This window comes from Sphaeramia orbicularis, unplaced genomic scaffold (assembly GCF_902148855.1).
Source record: "Sphaeramia orbicularis unplaced genomic scaffold, fSphaOr1.1, whole genome shotgun sequence".
NCBI lineage: Eukaryota > Metazoa > Chordata > Actinopteri > Kurtiformes > Apogonidae > Sphaeramia > Sphaeramia orbicularis.
Window position 1 is genome coordinate 44,766 of NW_021941439.1, and position 8,726 is coordinate 53,491.

The 8,726-nt window shown below is 45.1% G+C and overlaps 1 long non-coding RNA gene across 1 annotated transcript; it reads right to left on the minus strand.

Annotated features, from left to right (window-relative positions):
- Positions 1–5,387, minus strand: LOC115415735 (uncharacterized). Its single transcript, XR_003934863.1, has 4 exons — positions 5,288–5,387; positions 3,524–3,582; positions 2,812–2,881; positions 1–1,271 (listed from the first exon to the last, which is right to left on the minus strand). It is a non-coding gene; the product is annotated as an uncharacterized LOC115415735 (long non-coding RNA).
- Between the last annotated feature and the right edge of the window lie 3,339 nt (positions 5,388–8,726).

Sequence of the window (8,726 nt, forward strand, 5' to 3'; positions counted from 1 at the left end):
TCTGGTCCCCAGTCCTGGAACCTCAGCGGAGGTGATACCAAAAAACTAGCACCAGGTACCAGATTCCAGGTCCTTCTTCATAATGGAAACTCAAAAAGACCGAGTTGAGTCCAGTCGGTGCCACATAGTGGAAACGTGGCAAAAGTCTTTCGTCATCAACGAGCGACTGTTCCGTTCCCAGACGATACTTTTCTATTGTTCTCCTGTTTGAGGCAAACCGAAGCAGACCCACTTTCGTTGTCCTTCATATATCACCGACTGGTTTTGTCCATAAGGTGAGTCCGTGCCGTATGGATCCGAGGCCGGTACGGTGGTTAGGTCACTTGTGGTCTTGGGTACGGACCACCTTCTCAGCTGGACTCGGGTACAGTGCTGATGCACACATTCACACTGATCAAATGAAGCGAACTTTGGGGGTCCAACGGACTCCGATACGGATTCTGAAACCCAGTCTGAAAACGGCCTTAGATTTTCTGGCAATGAGGTCAATCCCATCCTTTTCCCATACGACATACGAGACGTGGTTCCATTGTCACTTTTCCAAACAAATGGAGCCGCTCCAAAAGCTGCGGCGCTGACGTAAGTCGGGGCCGTTGACGACTGGTCGACCGACGGCGCTGACGTAAACTGCTCCGAATACGCGCCGTATCAACACTGACTGCACCGACTACGGACCCGGGCGCATGTGTTCACGGCCACAATATTTGGACACGTAAGAATTCCATTACACAACCCTTGACGTTCAGAAACATCAAAATATTACAATCTGGTTAAGAAAAGACACAGTACAAAAGCTCTACATGGTTTAGTGTATATAAAGGGGCATGTGCACACTTTGGATCGGAAATGCCCGGCCTGAGGGACCCTAAATACAAACATACGTACGGTCGTCAGCTACTGTACAGGACTGGAAAAGTAAGAAAGGTTCAGAGATCACTACAGCTAGTCCGCCTCAGCGGGGAGGCTCAAAGGAAGCGGTTAACAAATACTGGTCAGGACTAATGCGATTTCTTTTACATTTAAAATTAGATATCAACACTGTTTAAAGTACAGAGATAATGCTTTTGTAGTTACAGTCGGCCCAGTGTGTGGGGACAGTCCGGACCCAACTCATGGCTGAGTCTTAACGTCGGCTGGTACGGGTTAGGATCGGGTGTGGAGGTCAGGACAGGAACCGCTGCAAGGCCGCCGCCGCCGCCCCACGGGTCGTGCCGCGGTCCCCAACGGCGACCCCGATAACAGTGCAGCACGTGGAGGGAGGGGACAGAGATCTGAAACACAGAAGGGAGAGAGAGGCGGGTCGGGACGATCAAGAGTTTCACAGGATCCCAAAATAAAACCAAAGAACGGGAACGGAGTCTGTGCTTTATTTAGACGCTTCAGAAAGTCAAACAACAAAGTCTGTGATGAAGCACAAAAGAGAGCAGCTAGTATTTGTAGTTTTGTTGACAGGAAGAAGGCGGGGTCGGGGGGTAGCGGGGTGGGGGTGGATGATGACGCTCAGTATAGATGCAGCAGACGGTTCTGATCAGCTTCTAGTCACATGAAAATAAAGAACTGTTCTTCCTCAAATAGCTTCCAGGCCTTTATTTCACTCAGCTGCAGGAGGTACCGAGCCTTTACACAAAGGAGGTACTGGTCTCTAAACCAAGGAAGTACCAGGCCTTTATACCAAGGAGGTACCAGGCCTTTATACCAAGGAGGTACCAGGCCTTTATACCAAGGAGGTACCAGGCCTTTATACCAAGGAGGTACTGGTCTCTAAACCAAGGAAGTACCAGGCCTTTATACCAAGGAGGTACCAGGCCTTTATACCAAGGAGGTACCAGGCCTTTATACCAAGGAGGTACTGGTCTCTAAACCAAGGAAGTACCAGGCCTTTATACCAAGGAGGTACCAGGCCTTTATACCAAGGAGGTACCAGGCCTTTATACCAAGGAAGTACCAGGTCTTTATACCAAGGAAGTACCAGGCCTTTATACCAAGGAGGTACTGGTCTCTAAACCAAGGAAGTACCAGGCCTTTATACCAAGGAGGTACCAGGCCTTTATACCAAGGAGGTACCAGGCCTTTATACCAAGGAGGGTACTGGTCTCTAAACCAAGGAAGTACCAGGCCTTTATACCAAGGAGGTACCAGGCCTTTATACCAAGGAGGTACCAGGCCTTTACCAAGGAAGTACCAGGCCTTTATACCAAGGAGGTACCAGGCCTTTATACCAAGGAGGTACTGGTCTCTAAACCAAGGAAGTACCAGGCCTTTATACCAAGGAGGTACCAGGCCTTTATACCAAGGAGGTACCAGGCCTTTATACCAAGGAAGTACCAGGCCTTTATACCAAGGAGGTACTGGTCTCTAAACCAAGGAAGTACCAGGCCTTTATACCAAGGAGGTACCAGGCCTTTATACCAAGGAGGTACCAGGCCTTTATACCAAGGAGGTACTGGTCTCTAAACCAAGGAAGTACCAGGCCTTTATACCAAGGAGGTACCAGGCCTTTATACCAAGGAGGTACCAGGCCTTTATACCAAGGAAGTACCAGGCCTTTATACCAAGGAGGTACCAGGCCTTTATACCAAGGAGGTACTGGTCTCTAAACCAAGGAAGTACCAGGCCTTTATACCAAGGAGGTACTGGTCTTTATACCAAAGAAGTACCGGCCTTTACACCGAGGAGGTAGCGGGCCTTTAAACCGAGAAAATACCGGCCTTTTTGTTTTTTGGATGGAGGTACCAAATGAAACCAGGAAACAATCAAATGTGCTGTTGTGAGTTATTGTGTGAACTAATATTTGAGTGTTGGACGTCGTACCATGACACCGGCTCATTGCGTTGCTCGTTCTCTTCCTGAGTGGCAGCTCGTCTAGAATGACCGTCCTCTTCTGGACAGAAACACAAAACATTAGTACATTTATGGACATGGATTCCTTCTGTCACTCACTCCAGTTCATGTGCGTATGTTCGAGTTCACAGTTGATTCAAAAGTTAATAATGGCTTCATAAACACCACGAAGACGGTGCAGGACCTCTGAGTCACCGTCAGGACTGACCACTGCATGTGGACCGGACTTTCTGGACTATAAACCGCTACTTTTTTCTCACTGTTTGAACCCTGCAGCTTATATTCAGGTGCGGCTTATATTCAGGTGTGGCTTATATTCAGGTGTGTCTTATATTCAGGTGTGGCTTATATTCAGGTGCGGCTTATATTCAGGTGCAGCTTATATTCAGGTGTGGCTTATATTCAGGTGTGGCTTATATTCAGGTGCGGCTTATATTCAGGTGCGGCTTATATTCAGGTGCGGCTTATATTCAGGTGCGGCTTATATTCAGGTGTGGCTTATATTCAGGTGTGGCTTATAGCCCATAAAGTACGACAGGTGTGAACTTCAGCAGCTGGTCTTCCACTGCTCTTCTAACCCACAGATGCCAGGGGTTTCTTACCACAGGGGTTTCTTACCACAGGGGTTTCTTACCACAGGGGTTTCTTACCACAGGGGTTTCTTACCACAGGGGTTTCTTACCACAGGGGTTTCCTTCCACATCGTCCAGGAGGTTGGCTGTGGAGTTGGCTGTGCCCAGTCTACAGAGAACAGGAGTTAAGACCACAGTCCAGATCAGAGGGTTTGGGTTTTTATGTAACATGTGAAGTGTAAGCCTGCCCTCCTCAGGTATTCAACACCAGCCACAGGCAAATCAGCTGATGGAGGAATACTCAGGAATGTCCTACTTCTCACATCTTATGTCAATGAATTAGAAAACCTTCAACTAGAATTTCAGCTGTATTGCATGTTCTCTGTAAATATCACATTTAATGTCAGTAAAACTAAGTGCAGTGGGTGAGTTGGTGTTGGGCTGTCAATCAAAACAGAATGACCAGTGAGAAACTGGGGATGGATTCAGTTCATCTGGATTTGTAGACGAGCAGCAAGTTTTTATGTAAAAAAATAAATTCACAGAAGTTTCCACACACATTTTTTGTTTCTATTGTTATATTAAAGGTTTCGTCACTTTATTCTTCCACTAGGGAAATTCAGTTTTTACCCATCCTATTACACACACACTACCTAGCATTAGCATTAGCACTTATTAGCACCATGTATGTACCTGTTTTGTTTTTTGTTTTTTTTTTCATTCTTTGTTTATTTGGTAAAGCATGTTATACAAAACTTCTCTTTCAGGTACAATTCAATGTCCGCACGTCAAATTTGAAAGATGATGCTAATCCAAGATGTTTAGTCGAATATAGAACAAATAAAATAAATAAATAAAAGTGGGCTGGAGCAGAGGGTTTACTCCGCTACTTCAACCACCACAAAAAACACATTCATGTGTGTATGTTTACATGAACCCAAACACAAATGTATATCATGTAACTGTTTTCACATTAACCAATGTATTCAATTCACACCCGTCACATGTGGGATTATTAGTTGTGGCCCTAAAACTTTTTCTGGCCAAGTGGTTTTACTTCTGTAAATACTGATGACACAGTTTAAATGCAACAGGTGTTTGGTTTAAAGTATTGTTAGCAGTGGTATTTTATGTCTACGGTCCACAGCTTATTTCATTTAGGAAAGAATAAAAAGTGGCAAAATTATTTGCACTTTCTGCATAAAAACAAAAGAAGGCGCCGATTGATAATTTTGATTTTGAATGGTAGCAAGTAGTTAATGCCGAACGTTGTTTGTGTTTTGTTTGTTTTTTGTTTTGTGTAAAAAAAAAAAGGGGGGTAAAATGACTAAAAAAAACCAAAAAACCCAGAGGTACAGAGAGGTGACCAAAACATTTAAATATTGTGGGTCTTCTGTTTATTTTTTTGTTATTTTTTTATTCTTGCAGCTAAGAGTAATGTCAGGAGGTTGAAATATTGTAAGAAAATTAACCCTTTTAATCACAAATTGGAGAAATTTGCTTCATACTGGGAAAACTGGGTTAACCTTGTCACACATTATAGGCCAGATTCAGTGACTGTGTTGAATGGAAAAGATCACTCCCAACTTGTACGTAGTTTTTCTTTTATTTGGTGATCTGCCTTTCTTTCAGTGTTTGGACATAAAAGTCAAATATTATTTTGGCATTTAGAGCAGACAACAGATATATATGTACATATGATGAACCAGATGTAAATGTCTGACAATGAATGTCAATAAACATTTCATATATATATATATATATATATATATGAAAAATCCTAAAAGTCACCCAGAAATGACCAAAAGAAGGTCAGTAGCTCTGAAGGAAGGTTCCTAAAAATGTAACTGAGTAAAAACCTGAATAAAGGATACGAATGGTGCTTGAGCAGAGTCCTCCTTTTGGATTTCCTCCTCTTGGTCTTCTCTGAGAACGTTCTGGCGATTTCAAACAGTTTCTTTCTGGTGGCTGTGGAATAAAAACAGCAGTGGGACTCAAAAACTCCAGCTGAAAACAGAATGTTGTACGCTGCAGTAGAGTCATGTGTGTGTGTGTGTGTGTGTACGCTGCAGTAGAGTCATATGTGTGTGTGTGTGTGTGTGTGTGTACGCTGCAGTAGAGTCATGTGTGTGTGTGTGTGTGTGTACGCTGCAGTAGAGTCATATGTGTGTGTGTGTGTGTGTGTACGCTGCAGTAGAGTCATATGTGTGTGTGTGTGTATGCTGCAGTAGAGTCATATGTGTGTGTGTGTGTGTGTGTACGCTGCAGTAGAGTCATGTGTGTGTGTGTGTGTGTGTACGCTGCAGTAGAGTCATATGTGTGTGTGTGTGTGTGTGTGTACGCTGCAGTAGAGTCATATGTGTGTGTGTGTGTGTATGCTGCAGTAGAGTCATATGTGTGTGTGTGTGTGTGTGTGTGTGTGTACGCTGCAGTAGAGTCATATGTGTGTGTGTGTGTGTGTGTACGTTGCAGTAGTCATATGTGTGTGTGTGTGTGTGTGTGTGTGTACGCTGCAGTAGAGTCATATGTGTGTGTGTGTGTACGCTGCAGTAGAGTCATATGTGTGTGTGTGTGTGTGTGTGTGTGTGTACGCTGCAGTAGAGTCATGTGTGTGTGTGTGTGTGTGTGTGTACGCTGCAGTAGAGTCATATGTGTGTGTGTGTGTGTGTGTGTACGCTGCAGTAGAGTCATATGTGTGTGTGTGTGTGTGTGTGTGTGTACGCTGCAGTAGAGTCATATGTGTGTGTGTGTGTGTGTGTATGCTGCAGTAGAGTCATATGTGTGTGTGTGTGTGTACGCTGCAGTAGAGTCATATGTGTGTGTGTGTGTGTATGCTGCAGTAGAGTCATATGTGTGTGTGTGTGTGTACGCTGCAGTAGAGTCATATGTGTGTGTGTGTGTGTATGCTGCAGTAGAGTCGTGTGTGTGTGTGTGTGTGTGTGTACACTGCAGTAGAGTCGTGTGTGTGTGTGTGTGTGTGTATGCTGCAGTAGAGTCGTGTGTGTGTGTGTGTGTGTGTGTGTGTACACTGCAGTAGAGTCATATGTGTGTGTGTGTATGCTGCAGTAGAGTCATGTGTGTGTGTGTGTGTGTGTACGCTGCAGTAGAGTCATATGTGTGTGTGTGTGTGTGTGTGTGTACGCTGCAGTAGAGTCATATGTGTGTGTGTGTGTGTGTACGCTGCAGTAGAGTCATATGTGTGTGTGTGTGTGTATGCTGCAGTAGAGTCATATGTGTGTGTGTGTGTGTGTGTGTACGCTGCAGTAGAGTCATATGTGTGTGTGTGTGTGTGTGTGTGTACGTTGCAGTAGTCATATGTGTGTGTGTGTGTGCGTGTACGCTGCAGTAGAGTCATATGTGTGTGTGTGTGTGTGTGTACGCTGCAGTAGAGTCAGATGTGTGTGTGTGTGTGTGTGTACGCTGCAGTAGAGTCATATGTGTGTGTGTGTGTGTGTGTGTGTACGCTGCAGTAGAGTCATATGTGTGTGTGTGTGTGTGTGTGTACGCTGCAGTAGAGTCATATGTGTGTGTGTGTGTGTGTGTACGCTGCAGTAGAGTCATATGTGTGTGTGTGTGTGTGTATGCTGCAGTAGAGTCATATGTGTGTGTGTGTGTGTACGCTGCAGTAGAGTCATATGTGTGTGTGTGTGTGTGTATGCTGCAGTAGAGTCATATGTGTGTGTGTGTACGCTGCAGTAGAGTCATATGTGTGTGTGTGTGTGTATGCTGCAGTAGAGTCATATGTGTGTGTGTGTGTATGCTGCAGTAGAGTCGTGTGTGTGTGTGTGTGTGTGTGTGTACACTGCAGTAGAGTCGTGTGTGTGTGTGTGTGTGTGTATGCTGCAGTAGAGTCGTGTGTGTGTGTGTGTGTACACTGCAGTAGAGTCATATGTGTGTGTGTGTATGCTGCAGTAGAGTCATATGTGTGTGTGTGTGTGTGTGTGTACACTGCAGTAGAGTCGTGTGTGTGTGTGTGTGTGTGTACACTGCAGTAGAGTCATATGTGTGTGTGTGTGTGTGTGTGTGTACACTGCAGTAGAGTCATATGTGTGTGTGTGTATGCTGCAGTAGAGTCATGTGTGTGTGTGTGTGTGTGTGTGTACGCTGCAGTAGAGTCATATGTGTGTGTGTGTGTGTACGCTGCAGTAGAGTCATATGTGTGTGTGTGTGTGTGTGTGTGTACGCTGCAGTAGAGTCATATGTGTGTGTGTGTGTATGCTGCAGTAGAGTCATATGTGTGTGTGTGTGTGTGTGTGTGTACGCTGCAGTAGAGTCATATGTGTGTGTGTGTGTATGCTGCAGTAGAGTCATATGTGTGTGTGTGTGTATGCTGCAGTAGAGTCATATGTGTGTGTGTGTGTGTGTGTGTACGCTGCAGTAGAGTCATATGTGTGTGTGTGTGTATGCTGCAGTAGAGTCATATGTGTGTGTGTGTGTATGCTGCAGTAGAGTCATATGTGTGTGTGTGTGTGTGTGTACGTTGCAGTAGTCATATGTGTGTGTGTGTGTGTGTACGCTGCAGTAGAGTCATATGTGTGTGTGTGTGTGTGTGTGTACGCTGCAGTAGAGTCATATGTGTGTGTGTGTGTGTGTGTACGCTGCAGTAGAGTCATATGTGTGTGTGTGTGTGTGTGTGTGTGTACGCTGCAGTAGAGTCATATGTGTGTGTGTGTGTGTGTGTGTGTACGCTGCAGTAGAGTCATATGTGTGTGTGTGTGTGTGTGTGTGTGTGTACGCTGCAGTAGAGTCATATGTGTGTGTGTGTGTATGCTGCAGTAGAGTCATATGTGTGTGTGTGTGTGTGTACGCTGCAGTAGAGTCATATGTGTGTGTGTGTGTGTACGCTGCAGTAGAGTCATATGTGTGTGTGTGTGTGTATGCTGCAGTAGAGTCATATGTGTGTGTGTGTGTGTACGCTGCAGTAGAGTCATATGTGTGTGTGTGTGTGTATGCTGCAGTAGAGTCATATGTGTGTGTGTGTGTATGCTGCAGTAGAGTCGTGTGTGTGTGTGTGTGTGTGTGTGTGTACACTGCAGTAGAGTCGTGTGTGTGTGTGTGTGTGTGTGTGTACGCTGCAGTAGAGTCGTGTGTGTGTGTGTGTGTACACTGCAGTAGAGTCATATGTGTGTGTGTGTATGCTGCAGTAGAGTCATATGTGTGTGTGTGTGTGTGTGTGTGTACACTGCAGTAGAGTCGTGTGTGTGTGTGTGTGTGTGTGTGTACACTGCAGTAGAGTCATATGTGTGTGTGTGTGTGTGTACACTGCAGTAGAGTCATATGTGTGTGTGTGTATGCTGCAGTAGTCATATGTGT